The sequence below is a fragment of the Melospiza melodia genome, assembly GCF_035770615.1.
Source record: "Melospiza melodia melodia isolate bMelMel2 chromosome 7 unlocalized genomic scaffold, bMelMel2.pri SUPER_7_unloc_1, whole genome shotgun sequence".
In the NCBI taxonomy this organism is placed as follows: domain Eukaryota; kingdom Metazoa; phylum Chordata; class Aves; order Passeriformes; family Passerellidae; genus Melospiza; species Melospiza melodia.
This window is the reverse complement of record NW_026948497.1, coordinates 3,965,268-3,981,933: the sequence shown is the minus strand read 5'-3', so window position 1 is coordinate 3,981,933 and position 16,666 is coordinate 3,965,268. Positions and strand designations below refer to the sequence as shown.

Here is a 16,666-nt window from a genome sequence, read left to right as displayed (position 1 = left end):
CATATCTGAGGTGGGCTGTGGGGCAGGATCAGGCTCTGGGGCAGCAGCATCCCTAGACTCTAGTAGCGTATTGGGTTCTGGAGTAGGTGTCAGGGTGGTTATCCAGGTTAGTCTCCCCTTGTCTCTAAATGCTAAATAGAGCAGGCCTATCAGCAACTTCAGACACTGTATGATATCATTAATATTTAGAGTGGATCTGAACACTTCAAAAACTGGTGGGGCGGACCCAAAGAGATGGTTAAAGGGTTTGGAGAAGATTTCGCCCAGTGTCATTTCTTTACAGCAGGTGCCATTATTAAAGTAACCCCAGAAACATACAGTTAGGGTGTGATAGCTGTGAATCCATGTGCCTGCTTTCCAGAGGAAGTTAAAAATCCATTAATTCCTCACCTTATTCACCCATAAAACAAAACGGATAACAGACACGGTAGCCTTGGTTATAGGACCCATGTTTAGATAAGGGCCTACCAATGGGAGAAATACAGCCACGACCACATGCCACCCAAACCAGGGCAAGGTGGACCATATGGTGTCGCTTAATGAGGTTTCTATAGATGCACACAAAAAATCAGATTACTCAAGAACTGAAATTCCCTTTTTGTTTCTGTGCTCTTGGGTGCCAAAATCTGTCTTGGTTTGGAAAGACAGGAGTCTGCTAAGGAAGGCAGGAGCCTCCCCTGAAATGGAGAATGTAAACCCTCCCCACCCCTCCGAATTGCTATAGATTTTAAATTAAGGGGCTCTTAGGCAAAAATATGGGAGCAGTAAATAACAGTTCTTTACTAGGGAAAAATATAAAAGGATAAAATGAACAATGCAGCACACTAGAACAACACTGACAGAGTCAGAACACAACCTGACACCCTGTGGGTCAGGGTGTGGGTAGCAGTCCCATTGGAATTGTGACTGCAATCCTCCTGGAGTGTCAGGTGGGTTCTGCTGGAGTAGGGATCCTGTAGAAGGGTGGAGTCTTCTCTGAAGATCCAGGGGAAGAAGAGGCAGCTGCTGTTCCTTTGGGGATCCAGTGGAGAAAGCTGTTATTTTGCGGAGAAAAAAAAGAGAACCCCACAACTTTGTAAAAGTTGTGAAGTTTGGTATGTTTATTGCAGCGCTGGATGCATCTGGAGATTTCTCTCCCTAAAAGGTCATGCATACCTCTGAGAACTTTAGATCTCCTTTTATCTCCATTACAAATACATATGCATACAGTTTCACAATAGGCTCATACATATTAATTTTTATGGGCTCCGCGTGACATTTGCCACCAGTTCCCCTTTATCAAAAAGAATTCCTGGGTCAGGCCGGCCTGCCCTTGCAGTAGTTTCTGTTTTTCTTTATCTGTCTCCCCCTGTCTCCTCATTATCTCAGTTCTGCAGTTTTCCCTTCAGCTTTGGCCTTACAGACTTTTCACCCTTTTTAGACATTTCACCTAATTCAAAATGGATTTTTACTCTGGGGGATTTTTCACTCTGTCTCACTGTGCTGGTGTTCCAGAACCTCAAGATTATATCCAGGTAGGAATGCTTGGCTCTCCCCTCTGGGCGGAGCATCTCACACTGGGATGTTATAGTACTTATCAGTCAGGCAGTCACATTCAATAGTCTGTTTTCAGCAGGTATCTCCCAGGTTGTGGAAGAGATAAGGAAAACTGCCTACTTAACAGAAAACAACTTCCATACAGACAGTAAATAGAATACAAATTGCTTGACAATGCAGGATATTGCCTCAAGTAGATTTATTGCCCCAAGCAGGATAATTTCACACCAGAACTGAAGCATTGTGAATATTTGTGGTTCTTGGCTTTAAAACACTGGGAAATGGAAAACTGGAAATGGATCTGTTAGAAAGACCTGTGGGGTGGGTGGGAGCAGCAGGATCAGCTCTGGTGGCAGCTCTCAGCTTTCCTGGGAAGAGGGAAGGGGCCGGATCCAGCTCCATGGATCACTCAGGCAGTGATTGCTGCCAGGATAAGAGAGGGTCGTGGTGTCACCCTGTCCCTGTCCCCATTCCACAGGCTGGCCTGGCTGGAGCCCATGGAGAGCAGGACCTGCTGCAGAATCCCACGTGATCCCACCCCAATCTTGCCCCAGTCCGGCTCCATCCATCCCACCCAATTCAGAATTGGAATCCTTCCCTGATCCCACTCTATCCATCCTGGACCAATCCTGCTCCATCCATCCCACCTAATCCTGCTCCAGAATCCAGCCCCAATCCCACTCTACAGTTCAAGTTCCACTTGATCCCACTCTGGACGGACCCCTGCCCTGTTCCGTAACCCCTCCCTGATCCCAGTCCATCCATCCTGCCCCGATCCCCCTCTGGAATCCCACCCTGATCCTGCTCCATACCTGTGCTTGAGCTGTTGGTTCCCGTGTCCCTTCCTGCAGAAAGAGAAGATCCATGAGATTCCAGCACAGATCACACACTGGGATTAACCCCTGGATCCATCCTGGGATTTGCACAGAAGGGATCCAGAGCTGGATCCGCCATTGGAACTCACCAGCTGCCGGGTTGTATCCATTCCTGTCCCTCCTCCCTGTGGAAACAAAGTGGGATCAGCGTTGGTGGCACAGGATTCCCAGAACAGTGCCAGGTGGATTCGTGTCCCTTCCTGACCCCCATCCCGTGTGTTACCGGATTGGAGCTTCCAGACGCCGAATCCGATGAGGACAATGAGGATGAGGATGGCAGTGATGATGGACACGGCGACCACCACAGTGAGATTCCCGCCAGATGTCAGCTCTGGGAAACGTGGGATAGTGAGGAGGTGAGGGGAATCCCCATTTGGGAATTCCAAATTCCCAATCCCCACATTCCCAGCCTCACCCCAAGCGAAGATCCCAGGCTCTGGCATTCCAGGATGCTCCACCCTGCACCGGTACTGCTCCCGCTCCTCCGGCAGCGCCTCGATCCTGGCCCAGGTGTGGAAGGTGCCGTCACTGTTGGGAACGATCCTGCCCCACTCCGTCTCCTGATCCAAGGTTTCACCCCCCTTCATCCACCTGACTGCGATGGTGTTGGGGTAGAATCCGTACGCGTGGCAGGACAGGATCAGCGTCCTGTGTTCCTCTCTTCCGGACACATGGACATCAGGGGGCTCTGGAATGGGATAATGGTGAGGGACATCCATGGAATTCCCATTGGAACGGGATTGGGGTGAGATCTGACCATGGAATTCCCACTGGAATGGGATGGAGGGGAGATCTGACCACGGAATTCCATGGGAATGGGACTGAGGTGAGATCTACCCATGGAATTCCCACAGGAATTACCGTGATCCCAAGTCCTCCATTACCAAATCCCAAATCTCCACAGGAATTCTGCTCCCACCTTTGCGCTCCAGCTCCTTCTGCCCATATCCAACGAATTTCCGGAGCCATTCCGGGCATTCGTGCTTCAGGTAATTCATCAAACCCTCAGCCACCTCTTCCTGTTCCCAGCGCCTCCTGGTGATCTCAGCACCGTTGTCGGCTGCCACGAACCTCCCAGATCCCAGGTCAAAGGAGAGATGATCCCGCCCGTCGTAGCCGATCTGCTGGGACCCATGGATGCTCCCGTCAGACAGGAGGTCACAGCCATAAACTCTCAACCTTGTGTGGAGACCTGGGGGGATTGTATCCACAGAGACCCATGGAATTGTGTCTCAGCCCCACAGATCCCCATTCCAGCCACAGAATCTGATGGAGACCCACAGAGCCTCATCCCAGCCCCTTGGAGCCCCATGGATCCACATCCCAACCCCATGGATTCCAACCCAGCCCCACAGATCCCATCCCAGCCCCATGGATCACAAGATATCCCATCCCAGCCTAATGGATCCCCATTTCAGCCCCTTGGAGCCCTGTGAATCCACATCTGAGACCTATAGATCCCACCCCAGCCCCATGGATCCCATCCTAGCCCTTGGATCCACATCCCAACCCCATGGATCCCAACCTGTCCCCACAGATCCCATCCCAGCCCCAGGGATCACAAGATATTCCATCCCAGACTAATGGATCCCTGTGTCACCCCCTTGGAGCCCTGTGAATCCACACTGGAGACCTATAAATTCCATCCCAGCCCCAGGGATCCTATTCCATCCCCACAGATCCATATTCCAACCCATGGATCACAAGATATTCCATCCCAACCTAATGGATTCCTATTTTCAGCTCCTTGGAGCCCTGTGAATGCACACCTCAGACTTATAGATCCCAGTCCAGCCCTATGGATTGTCACCCCAGCCCTACAGTTCCCATTCAAGCCCCCCAGATCCCATCCCAGCCCCACGGATCCCATTCCAGCCCCACAGATCCCCCCACTCACCCGCGCTCTGGTTGTATCACTCCCGCAGTCTCTCCAGGTCCCTGGCAGCCACCTGCTGGTTCCTCACATAGATCTGGTTCTCTCTATCCCAATATCCTGGCTCAGCTCCATCCTTCATCCACTGCGTCAGCAGCTCCACCTGGCCCCGCTTGTTGTGGTAGCACTCGAAGGGGATCCCATCCACGAACCCCATGGTCATGTACTGGGGGATCCCCGGGCTGGGCTCCGACACTGCCACATCCAGGAAACGCAGGGAGTGGAGAACTGGGGGGACACGGAGATTTGGGGGGGTTGAGGGGATCATGGATCAATGAAAGGGGAACTGGGAGAGCTGGGAAGGGGGTTGGGGATCCTGGGGCCAAGGAAAGGGTGTGCAGGGTGGGAGAGGCGGGATGGACAGGAAAGGGCCTGCAGGGGGTCCTGGTGTCCAGGAATGGGGGCTCGGCGGGTTCCAGGGTTATGGGAGAGGAGGTGCAGGGACTGGGAGAAGTGGGATGGGGGTTCCAGGGGATCTCTGTGCCGAGGAAAGGGGGTCCAGGGATCCCCAGTGCTGAGGAAAGGGGTCACAGGGCGGAGAGAGCTGGGAATGGGAGAGGCTCAGGGGTCCTTTATGCAGAGGAAAGGGGGGGGCTGGGGCCTGAAAAAAGCAGGAATGGGGGTCCAGGGGGTCTCAGGGACAAGGAAAAGAGGGGGACTGGGGAAAGCAGGACAAAGGAGAAAGGGGGTGCAGGGGGCTGTTGGTACTGGATGAGGGGGTGCAGAGGGGGGCAGTGCCCAGGACTGAAAATTCAGGAGGTGTCCCAGAGCCCCGAATCCCCCTGGAACCTCCACAACCACCCAGGGACCTTCCTGGACCACGTGGGGACGTCCAAGGATCAGGAAACGGAACCAGGAGAGCCTGTAAGGGTCCAAGGTCCAATGAAGGGACTGGGAGAGGCGGGATGGGGGATCCAGGGGGTCCCTGTGCCCACCAAAGGGGGTCCAGGGGTCCCCAGTGTTCAGGGAAATGGGGTCTAGGAGCTGGGAAAGGCAGAAATGGGGCTCCAGGGAGTCCCTGGTCACAGAAAGGGGGGTCTGGGGCTGGGAGAGGCGGGCGGACGCAGTTTGGGAGACGCGAAAGAGAAAAGACCGAGGGAACGCCGGGGGAGGGGACGAGGGAAACGGGGAATTCCAGGGAGTTCATCTGGATCTCTCAGGATCCCCCCTGCGACGCCCTGGGACCCTCTGGGACCCCGTTTCGGGAAGCGGTTGGAATGGAAAACGGGGGAGACACGGAAAGTTGGGAGACCTGGGGGAATCCAAAGGTCAAGGAAATGGTCCAAAGGGTCTGAGAAGGGCGGGATGCCCGAAAAGGGGGGCAGGGGGATCCCAGAGCACTGACGGGGGTGTGGGGGGGATCCTAGTCCCGGATAAGGGGGTGAAGGGGGGTCCTGGTGCCCAGAAATGGAGATTCAGGGCTGACCCAGTGCCCAGGAATGGGGGTTCAGGGGGGTTCCCGTGCCGACATTCAGGGTTCAAAGGGATCCTGATCCCCAGGAATGGGAGATCCGGTGGGTCTCGGGGCCAGATAAGGGGGCGCAGGGGGTCCCGCTGCCAAGAAATGAACGTTCACGGGGATCCCCGAGCCCAGGAATGGAGTTCAGAGGGGTCCCGGTACCAGATAAGGGGAACAGGGGGTCCCGGTGCTGAAGGAGGGGATGGAGGGGGTCACAGGACCCAAAATAGGGCTATGGGGATTCCTGTGCCCGATAACAGAAGTTCAGGTGGGTCCCGGTGCCCGCAAATGGACGCTCAGGGAGCTCCCGGTTTCGGGGTTCCCACTCACCTTTGGTCGCGCCCCCCAGGTCCCCCAGGTCCCCCAGGAGCCCCCAGAGCAGCCCCAGACCCAGCGCTGGAGCCATGGCGCTGCTCGGCTGCGGCCCCGCCCCAGCCATGGCCCGGCTCCCACAGCCGCCTCCGGCCCCGCCATTGGCCCCGCTGTCTCCTGCCCGCCAATGGCAGCCCGATCTGTCAGTGACGTCATCGGTCGTCGGGCAGATCCCGGTCTCGCAGGTTGGGACGCGGAAGCGAAAGGGACCGAGGAGGGCGGGGCGGGGAGGGGACGGGGGAATTGCAGAGAATCCCTCTGGATCCCGCTGCGACCGCCGTGGAGCCCTCTGAGAACACCTGGGAACCCCTGGGACCCCCTTAAGGAAGCGCCTGGAGGGGAGAACTGGGGGGATCCGGAAATTTGGGAGATCTGGGGGTGCAAAGGTGAAGGAAAAGGGCGGGTCTGGGGTCTGGGAAGGGCGGGAGGGCCGGGCAGGGGTGCGGGGGGTCCCAGAACACGTGAAGGGGGTCCAGGAGGGGTCCCAGTCCCGGATAAGGGGGTGCAGCGAGGTCCCCCTGCCCAGGAACGGAGGTTCGGGGAGTCCTTGTGCCCAGGAATGGGGGGTGAGGGCAATGGGGGTTCCAGGGGGTCCCTGTGCCCAGGAAAGGGGGTGCAGGGCCCCCGGTGCTGAGGAAGGTGATGGGTGGGGGCTGGGGAAGGCGGGAGGGGGGGGTCCAGGAAAAGGGGGTGCGGGGGGGCATTGGGGCTGGATAAGGGGGTGCAGGGGGATCCCCGGGCTGGATGAGGGGAAGCAGGGGGATCCCGGTGATGGATAAGGGGGTGCAGGGGGGCCCTGTGCTGGATAAGTGTTTCATTCTTGTTGTTATTCATATTTCTCAAGTCCCATACTGTAGCAAGCTGTTTTCTCTGCAACACAGTTCTTCGTGTGTCTTCTTAGGGGCTCCTCCTGGGCTCTCGACCCACCCCTTTTATCCCAGCTATCTTTACGAGCCACAGCTGCTGCCCAACCAAGGACTTTGCAGCTGTGACTCATTTAGAATAGCTAGGACCCACTTATGTAACACATAGGACTCTCACTACATTTCAGTTGTTGTATTCTTATTGCTGTTATAACAATACATATATTCACAGATAAGATATATCCACAGATAAGGGGGTGCAGGGGGGTCCCTGTGCCTGAGAATGGAGGCTTTGGGAGGGTTCCAGTCCCGGATATGGGGGTGAACAGGGGTCCTGGTGTTGAATAAGGGCATGCAGTGGGGTCCTGGTACCCTGGAATGGGGGTTCAGGGGGAGTCCCTTCCTGGGAATCAGGGTTTGGGGGGGTCCCGGTGCTAGATAAGGGCCTGGCTGGGATCCAGTGCAGGGGGTCCTCGTTCACAGGAATGGGGGACTCAGGGGGGTCCTGATCCTGTTCAGGGTGTGAAAAACAAAACTCACTGCTTAGAGTTTTTAAAAGTTTAATAGTAATAGTAAGAGTAAGAGTAATAGTAGTAATAATAATAATAAGAAGAATAATAACAATAACAATAAAAATCCAGAAAAGGACTATATTTCCCCCACCCCTCCCATGCGCTGGAGTGCTCTTGGCAAACAGCCAAAGAACACAGGGGTGTACATAGACAATGTTATCTTTATACTGTTACATTGCTGAGATATATGCACATTCATGTGTTTCATGCATTATTCAAAAATTCTTGTGAACTTTCTGATGTTTTGGGAAGTTCTTTCTTTGACTTCTTCACACTCCAGCTTATCTGCACAACATCCTGTGTGTCAGGTCAATATATTTTATTTCTTTTTGTGTCTCCATCCTGCTGTTTCACATCCTCTGATAAGGATGCAGTATGGCCTCCCTAATTTTAACATGGTATTGTCTAATTGTCCTCTGGTGCTCTGCTTTGTGTCACGGTTATCTTATTACTTGGACAGGCTGGTCAGTGGATGGCCTTACACTGTTTTTAGTTACACAAAAGCCTTTTTCACATCTTATGTTTTGCTAAGTCCTATTGAATCATGAGTTTAAAGGGTTAGGATTTTAGCTGAGTGTTAGAACCAATTCATATTGAAGTTAGATACACCAATGTTAGGTTAATGATTATTGGATGCTTAAGCTAAAGCTAATTGTTATATTATGAGCTCATTTGTAGAAAGAAGTGGAGCAAGTGAACCATTATAGGAACATACTGAAACCGGTAGAACAATGCCCAGCACCTGATGAAGACCTTCCTGACTTCATCCCTGGGACCACTGGCCCAATTTGAGACCACCGACCCAATTCAAGAGAAGAATTGCGCACGCGTGAAGGATTAATAACCTCATTTTAATACAATGCGGGGATGGGAGGTGCTGGGGTTATGTATATGTATTATTTTGGGAAATAAACAGGAGGCAAAAATCCTTATGTAGTGCGGTCATGCATTTTGAGAATGACTCCCCTGTGCTGCCCACCAGTGTAATAAACATGCAACTTTCTAACTTTTGACTAGTTAGAGAGACTTTGTCCATGATCCTCAGTTTTAATGATTCAGTTACAAAGCCAGCCAGGAGGAGGCTCTGCTGGGCTGTGATACCAGCTCAGGTCATGGACCCCCTTGGTGCATCCTGTGGAGAAGTGGCTACATGACAGAAATCACGTAGACATTCGCTTGTTAGCCGACCAGGAGTTGGGAAAGTACCGAACACAGCTAGTTGGAGTTTTTGCACCTGCAAGATAGCGTGTCCTTGGGCCTAGCTGGGTATGATAACAAGTGGACAGAGAGACGTGGGAAATAGAGAATGTAGGCCCAAAGGAATGAGGAAGAGTTGATGGTATAGTTTAACCAATAGTTCGCTTGGCTTACAGAATATTCATAAGCTTGCTGTATAAGTGTCTGATGCTCTCTTCAATAAACGGAACTTGCTGTTGACTCACATTGAGCCCCGAGTTTTCCCTGCACCTGACAAATGGCTCATCCCCGACAAAGGCCGCATTCTGCAACAGCACCCCCAGGATATTCCTGGAAGAGTGGGCTCTGCTGCACAGACTGTTCATCCAGCAGCAGACAAGGACCCCTGACTACTAAAACTCCAGACAAAATGGTATGTTTAAAAATTGAGACAGTTTTAAACAGTGACCGGTAAGGCGTGGTCAGGAGAGGCCCTTTGGTAAGTCGTGGGAGATGTCCCACGTGCAATTTGTGCCTCTGTAGTGTGCTTGCAAGCTGAAGTTGCAGTTGAAATCTGGTTGCCAGAAGAAAGAGTTGTTGAACTGTTGTACTGAGCTCGGGCTTTTGGTGCTGCCATTTGTTTCAGCATAGAGAGCTCAGTTTGCCACCAACTGGGGCTAGCAGTCGTAAGGGCAAATGCTGGTCTAAGGTTGTTATAGCTGAGTTGGTGTGTGTGGAAAGAAATACCCCTTTCACAGTGAGTTTGTGTGTGTGAACTTTCTAGTTTTGGGGAGCAGCATTTGCTGTGACACCTGGTGTTTGAGTATAACCAGTCTTTATAAGGCTTTGTGTTCAGGTGTTAACCAATCCTTTGCCTGTGGGACCTGGGAGGCGAGGATCAAACGCTGTAACACGGTGCCTTTGTGGTCCCTGTCCTTGTGGAGTTTGCAAAGATGCAACTTTGGATTCATCTGGTGTAGTGTGAGATTTTGCTGACTATTGTGTAAAAGTTACAATTGTAACAAGCTGGTAATTTTTGTTGTGTGTCATCTTTGTTAAGCTGTGTATTAAGCTTGAGCCTGAGTCAAGAGGGTTAAGCCACCCTTTTAGAAGGGTTTTAACTTAAACTGGTCTTTGTGGGTTGTCAGAGCTGTAACAGAGACAGCTTGTTATAAGTTGATTCCCAAGACTTGAGGTACAGGAGAGCTGTGTGGGTTTTTTCCCCTGCATTGTGGTAATTTGATTCTTGGGACTGTATAATTCTGTATGTGAGATTTTAAGATTTTGTTTGCAACAAGTGCAGCATTTTATGTGGAAAAACTAGTGTGGTGATTTATGTGCATTAAAGCAAATTGAAAGAATTCCAGGAATTCCCCCCCGCCCCCATTTGTGGTGTTTGTGGGCATATCAGATTTTTTCCTGTAACAGAGACAGCCTTTTTATTTATTTTATTTGTGGTTAGACAGATTAAAGGAATCCCTTTACCTTGGCAGTGTGAAAAGTGCATATTATATGTCTCTATGCAGATATAAAATACTATATGTATTTTGTTGTAGTGATTAATAGGGCAGTATCAACATTTTAACAGTGTGGTAAATGCAGTTTTCTAGTTAAGGTAGGAACTATGTATGTGGGATACTTTTTAAAGAAAGGAATGAGGTACTTGCACCAGATAGCAGCCACAGGACACCTATATCTTTCAGAGAAAGAGAATTTACTGCTCTCTTATCAGAAGAAACGAACTTCTTCCTGCCTTGCTCAGCCATGAAGACGCCGCTGAGGATTAGGAGGCAGAAGTTGACACTGACCAGACAGAATCCTTTGTTTGAATGGAATTTATGCATCATGTATGAGGTGTATGAATATGCAACAGGCTATTGCTTTTAAGGGTTAATCCTCTGTTAATGGGTGTCCTTTTTCGGGTTTATTTTGCCCAGAAAAGGTACCCGGTCCTCCATAACTTTCTTCTTATTGTCTCGTATTGTCCTAATCTCAATTGTTCAAATTTATATTACTCTAATTATATTACTATTTTTATGACAATTTTATTACTATTAAACTTTAAATTATTTTTTTAAAGTGATGGGCGTTTTTCACAATGGAGGCATGGGAGGAAAAGTGGATTTAAGGGTCTTCACTTAGTTCTCATTATTCTGGTCTGAGATTTTGGAGTTTTCTGTCAGAAATCGCTCCCTTCCCCCACTCATCCTCAGAGCTTTGCGCAGTTTTCCTTTTCTTGCGGTAAATTAAAGCGGTGCACTAATGCGCCTAATTAGGGGCAGGAAAACTGAGGGCTTTCCTCGGAGCCGGAGCCACCGGAGCCGCAGGGGAAAGCCGTGGCGGGAGGTGCGGAGAAGTTTGTTTGTGTTTTCAGCTCAATCCCCCTCGGGCCCGGGCCCGTTCCAGGGCTGCTCCTCAGCTCCGGCTCTGCCCTCACGCAGCCCGGGGGGCCCTGAGAGCGCGGGGCGGGGCTGTGCCGTGTGCAGAGCCCGCCCCTGGCTGTGATTGGGCGATGGTGCCGTCAGTCGTGTTTGTGGCGCGCTGATTGGTGGGAGCGGGGCGGAGCCGGGCCCCGATGGCGGGCTGAGAGTGGCCGTGGCTGGGCAGTGGCGCCATTGTCGGAGCGTGTGTGCGGTGCCGTGAGCGGCGGCAGCGGCCGGAGCGCGGTGAGGCGGCGGCGGAGCTCGGAGGCGGCCGCAGCGCAGGTGGGAGCCGCGCTGGGTTGTGCGGGGTCTCGGGGCTGGCTGCGGGCCTCGGGGGCGGCAGGGGGCTCGGGCGGGTTCGTTGTGCCGTGTCCTGCGCGTGTTGCCGCTGGCGTGAGGGCGCTGCGGGAGCGGCTGCCCGCGGTCTCCTTGCGGCCGCTGCCTCGGCAGGAGCCGCTGCCGGAGCAGCGCTGGCTCGGCGCGGTTGCTGTGGCTGGGACAGAGGGGGCTGCCCCGTGCCCGGGGCTGTGCGGGGGTTTCTGTGCGCAGAGGAGACAGAGGAGTCCTGTAAAAGTGACTTTATTGCTGAGCAGAGGGAGAGGCCGTGGGGCATTTGCCGTGCGCTCTCTGCCATTGTTGTAGTTCGCAGCCCCTTTTTTATTCTCATTTTGCTGGCCTCATCTCCCTCTCCCTTTGCCCACTGGCTGAGGTGCTTGGAAGGTTCACACCTCCCCATCCGCCATCTGCATGTCCTCGTTAATGTGCACCCCCACTTTTGTATAATAGCCGATATTCACGGCTCTATTAAGTCTTTGTTCTTCTGGAAGTTCAGGAATTTAGCGGGACTTTCTGTGAACAGCAGTCCATGTTAATTAGTAACAGTTATTGAAGCTGGTGATTTCGTCCCTTACTTCCTTATCTACAAGTCCCTGGCCCCTCACTCAGCTGCTGAATGAGCTGCACTCTCAAGGTGTGGAGCATGGTAAAAAGATGAGAGTTGCTGTAGCACGTCAGAGGAGAAACAGCATTCGTTTAACCCATGGTCTGCCAGGGAGCCACAAAACTGTGTCCCATTCCCATCCTTTCCACGTTTGCACCAATACATGAGCTGCTTTCTTGTTTCCGTTGTTGTTTTGTTTTTCACCACGTTTCCTTTGTCATCTGTTTGCCAACAGCAGTTTGAGACATTTAATTTTCCACAAACCCTTATTTTTCTGCTAAGAGATGATCTAATCTCATCCCATGGTTAAGTGTTGTGTTCCTCATTTCAGTGGGTTTGTCAGCAGGAAGGTCAGGAGCTGCAGCTGTTTGGTTGGTGATTATTGCAAGGACAGCTTGTAATCTAATGATGCCATTGAAATGAGAAATGGGTTCTGTGGCTCCTGATATGAATTGGTTTGAGTTCCCAGGGGCTGGTCCATGGTGTTTTAGGATTTGTTCTGCTGGCCGTTCATCTTTTCCTGGTTTTGGCTGCTGTCTCCAGCCAGGGCTGCATCAATTGACTGCCTTTCTCTAATTAAATCATCAAATCCTTGGGTTCCCAACTGATTTCCCTGAATTTTTGGTAGTAAAAAATCCCCAGTGCTCTAATATATCCTACATAACACAGACAGTGCCAGCACATGTTGGAGTGGGCAGAGGGATGATTCCCTCCATTTATTTATAGTGAAGTTTTCCCAACATTCCCCATTTGCTGTTTCCCTTTGCAGCTTCACCCATTTCTGTTGCAGGGTCAGATATCCTCCCCCTGGGGTCTGCCTTGAGCTGTGCAAATTCCATCAGTGCCAGCAGGCAGAGCTTGGGGTGAGGGGCAGAGGGAATCAGCCCAATTCCTGCCCCAGGCAAGAGACCCAGGTGCATTGTCCACACTTTGCCCAGCAGTGTTCATTTGCATTTCTAAAGCTCCTCTGGAGGCTGCCTGGAATGAAGCTTGTCTTCCTGCTGCTGGGAAATGTTGATGTTTTGTTGCTGGTCGTTATCTCTGTGGGTGTCTTTTGTGCTGTTCCCAGTCTGTTCAGGTGTTAAACTCATCTCCATTGAGTGGTGTAACACCCCTTAAATAAAAGCTTTAAAATTCCTTTCCCCAAGGCAAAGACAAACCAAGCCTGAGCAGAGAAAGAAGATGTAAAAGAACCAAACTCGGTACGTTTTTCAGCAGTGCAATGGCAGGCAGCCCAGAGTGTGGGTGTCAGTGAGCCCCAGAGTGGAATTGTGCCGTGGTGTTCCCCAGCAGCTGTGGCAGTGCGGGCCCAGCCAGCGCTGAAGCTGCAGCAGTGGCAGCAAGGCTTGGCCCCAGGGGCTGGAGATGGCAGAGGAGGGTGGCCAGGATTGCAGAGGATTCCAGGCGAGGATCTGTGGGCAGGCGCAGGGGCTTGGCCCGCTGTGGAGCCCTGGCTGCTGCTGCGTTGCCTTCAGGGCAGGCTCAGGGGCGGCCTCCCATCCTCCTGCTGCGGGCGGGAAGTGCAAATCTCCAGGGCTTCAGAGCCCTTGAGGCCAGGCTGAGGGGTCCCCCCGTGTTGAGCTGTGCTGGCGGCTGTTTCTGGCCTCAGGGACACTTGGCATGGGCCCCTTGGCCACCAGTGGTGCTGCTTTGCACTCCTTAGGCAGGAGCCGATGTCCTGGCTGGGTGTTGGCAGCAGCAAAGTGCCAGGGCAGGCTCAGTGCCAGCCCAGCTTCCTGTGGGAGAATATCCCTTGATATCTGCTCCAGTGGTTGCTGAAGCAGTGAGAATTGGTTTTGCCCCCCTGTTAGGTGCCATGGTGTCAGCAGAAGATGTTGAAGCCTTCCTGCTCAGGGCATTTCAGTGCCAGGCTCTCACAAGCACCCACAGCTCCGTGGGTTGAGCTGAGCATGGGGCGGTGACCTGCGCTGTGTCTGATTTCCCTTCCTTAATAACAGCCTGTCTTGTAGCTCCTTTCCATTCTGCTGCCCTTGCAGAGCCATCCACAAACACATTTTCTCCCTCAGGCCAGGGAATGTCCCATCATCAATCTGTCCCAGCCTGGGTCTGGAGCTCCGTCCCTTGAGTGCAGTCCTGGGTTCCTTTCCAGCCCCTCTCCAGACTGTTCAAACAGGAGGCTGGGTTAAACCCTTGCCCTGTCCTCAATTCTAAATCCTCCTGTGCCATTGAACAAGTTTCATACTGTAATAACCAAGCCCTGCTCGGTATTTAGAAGCTCTTTTGGTTGTCAGACCTTTAAATTGATGCCAGACTTGAACTATAGGAGATCCTATATAGGGTTAAATATTTTAGCACAAGAATTCCTTTGGCAAGACCCTGTTTAATATCCACCTGTAATTCAAATTCTTTTTCTCTGTCTGGAAGGCCCAGACCAGCCGCCTCAGGTAACCTTCATTTTAACACTTGAGAATTCTGTGTTTCCTCCTCCTGTCCATCCATCCAGTTTGTTGACTGGCAGGATAGGAGTGTTGTAGGGAGACATCCTTGGCTCCAAAAGCCCTGCCTTTAACATGGACACAATCCCAGGCTGTGTGCCCTTCCTTCCCTCTCATGGAACAGGGTATTCCTTGTCCTGGTTGCTTTAAAGTAATTTATAAAGACTCCATATCTAATTTTCCCTCTTTCCCTGGGGCTGCCCACACTTTGAGGTTCACATCAGCATGGGCCTTGTCACATTTTGGCACAGAGGTAGAACAGAACTAGCCTCTGTATCCCTTTTACAGTATTAAAATCCAGCTCTCAAATTCCTTCCTAGTTAATAAAACATTCCTTTACTATTTTCCCTTTCAGGTCTAAGATTCAGAGTGGATTGAGAGGCCCCTGTGTCCATCAGGAAATGCCTCCTCTCGATGTAGACCCACTCTGAATGTTCTCAAGGGCTGCAGTGTGGTGGGTCCCTGGTGTGATGGAGCTGTGACAGCCCTGCCAATCCATGTCCATCAAGGGGTGGACTTGCTGGTCCTGAGGGTGCTGCTGTCTGTGCTTGCAGTGTCCTTGTGCCCTGCAGCTGGAGCCCTGGTTCCTTGCCAGGGGCTGTTTGGGTGGGCTCTCCCCTGCCGAGGAGGGCAATGCCTCTGCCAGGTGCTTGTGGCCGAGCCCGTGCCCTGGGTGCTGGGGCCCCCTTGGGCCCTGGGGTTGATCCCTCAGGGGCTGTAGGAGCTGTGCCCTGGCCTTTGCCTTCAGCTTGGCCTTTTGCTGCTCCCTTCTGGCACTCACCTGCTGTGCCTTTGTGCCCAAGTGCTGCAGGGCCTTCTTGTGCCCCTCCTGCAGCCCCCCTCAGTGCCTGTGGGTGCTTGTCTTGCTTTACAAGAGAGGTGTCTGCTCGGGAAGGCAGAAAAAGCCTCTCTTGGAATGGAGAATGGAAACCCCCTCTGTCTTAATTTCTAGACTAGTGAAATGAAGGGGCTCTCAGGCAAAGATATGGGAATAGGAATACCAGTTCTTTACTAGTGTGTATAGTAAAGCAAACAAACACCAACAGCTGCGGCACTGACAGCAAACAGAGCCCGGACCCAGTCCCGGCCTTTGGGCTGCGGCGCTTTGCCCTTGGATGCAGTTCTGGGCATGGCCGGCAGGGGCGCTGGTGGCTCCCGCGGGGCGGGGCAGCGCATCCCTCCCATGGGAACCTCTCTGAATGGAAATAGAGCAATCCCTTCATCTAACTCTTTCACATTTTTACCTTCTATAGCCTTTCTCCCGTGTTTTGAGGAAGAATTTGGAGAGGGCTGCCTTTTAACTGAGCTCCTAGTGTTTCGATAAGGTGCTTCCTCTAGAGAGACAGAGTTTCCTTGAAGAGCCGGAGCTGTGGTTACCAAGGGGCCATACCTCAGAGCAGGACGGGGTCAGGGGAGGATATCCCGCCGAGGCTCGGTGGGAGTGTGGGCAGGGTCTGTTGCCGGAATCGGCAGAGGGGGATCTTCCCATGGAGCCCGAGCCTGGAGCGTGGGTAGCCCCCACATGGCTGATGGCGTCTGATCCGGCAGCTGCCGGCAGAGCAAAGGCAGGTGGGAGAGCCCGGCAGCAGCGGCGATGCCCAGCGCAGGTGGCACGGGCAGGGCATCCGGGGATGGGATGGCTGGGACCCCCCCTGGGTGGGGTGGGCGCGGTGACCTCGGAGCAGGCGGCAGGACAGAGCAACCCCCATCTTCCCCAGCATGGCCGGCAGAGCGGCCGCGGGCCAGGCAGTGGGAGCAGGGCACACAAATTGAGTGACAGCGCCGGGGCAGGTGGAGCTGCCCTGGGCAGTGAGGCCGCACCTGGGATGGAAACCGGGCAGGCGGAGCTGAGGCGGGCAGCGAGCCGGGACCCGGGACAGGCGCCTGGGCCGCGAACGGAGGGGGCAAGACCTGCAGAGGATCCCACCCTCTTTCTGATGTTTCCTCTTGTTCCCTTCCCTTTCATTTCCCCTTTTAATTTTCTCGGAGGTTACTCATACTTTAAAGATTTTTATTCTTCTATAATCCTCTGTCTAACATATTGCATATTCTCTTCTAGGT

The 16,666-nt window shown here is 52.7% G+C and overlaps 1 long non-coding RNA gene and 2 pseudogenes across 1 annotated transcript; 2 read left to right on the top strand and 1 right to left on the bottom strand.

Annotated features, from left to right (window-relative positions):
- LOC134432720 (zinc finger protein 850-like) overlaps positions 1–16,666 on the top strand; it is a 359,084-nt pseudogene that overhangs the window by 159,695 nt on the left and 182,723 nt on the right.
- Positions 1,073–6,257, bottom strand: LOC134432805 (class I histocompatibility antigen, F10 alpha chain-like; annotated as a pseudogene).
- Positions 6,469–8,616, top strand: LOC134432858 (uncharacterized). The gene is made up of 2 exons (XR_010031422.1): positions 6,469–6,561; positions 8,289–8,616. It is a non-coding gene; the product is annotated as an uncharacterized LOC134432858 (long non-coding RNA).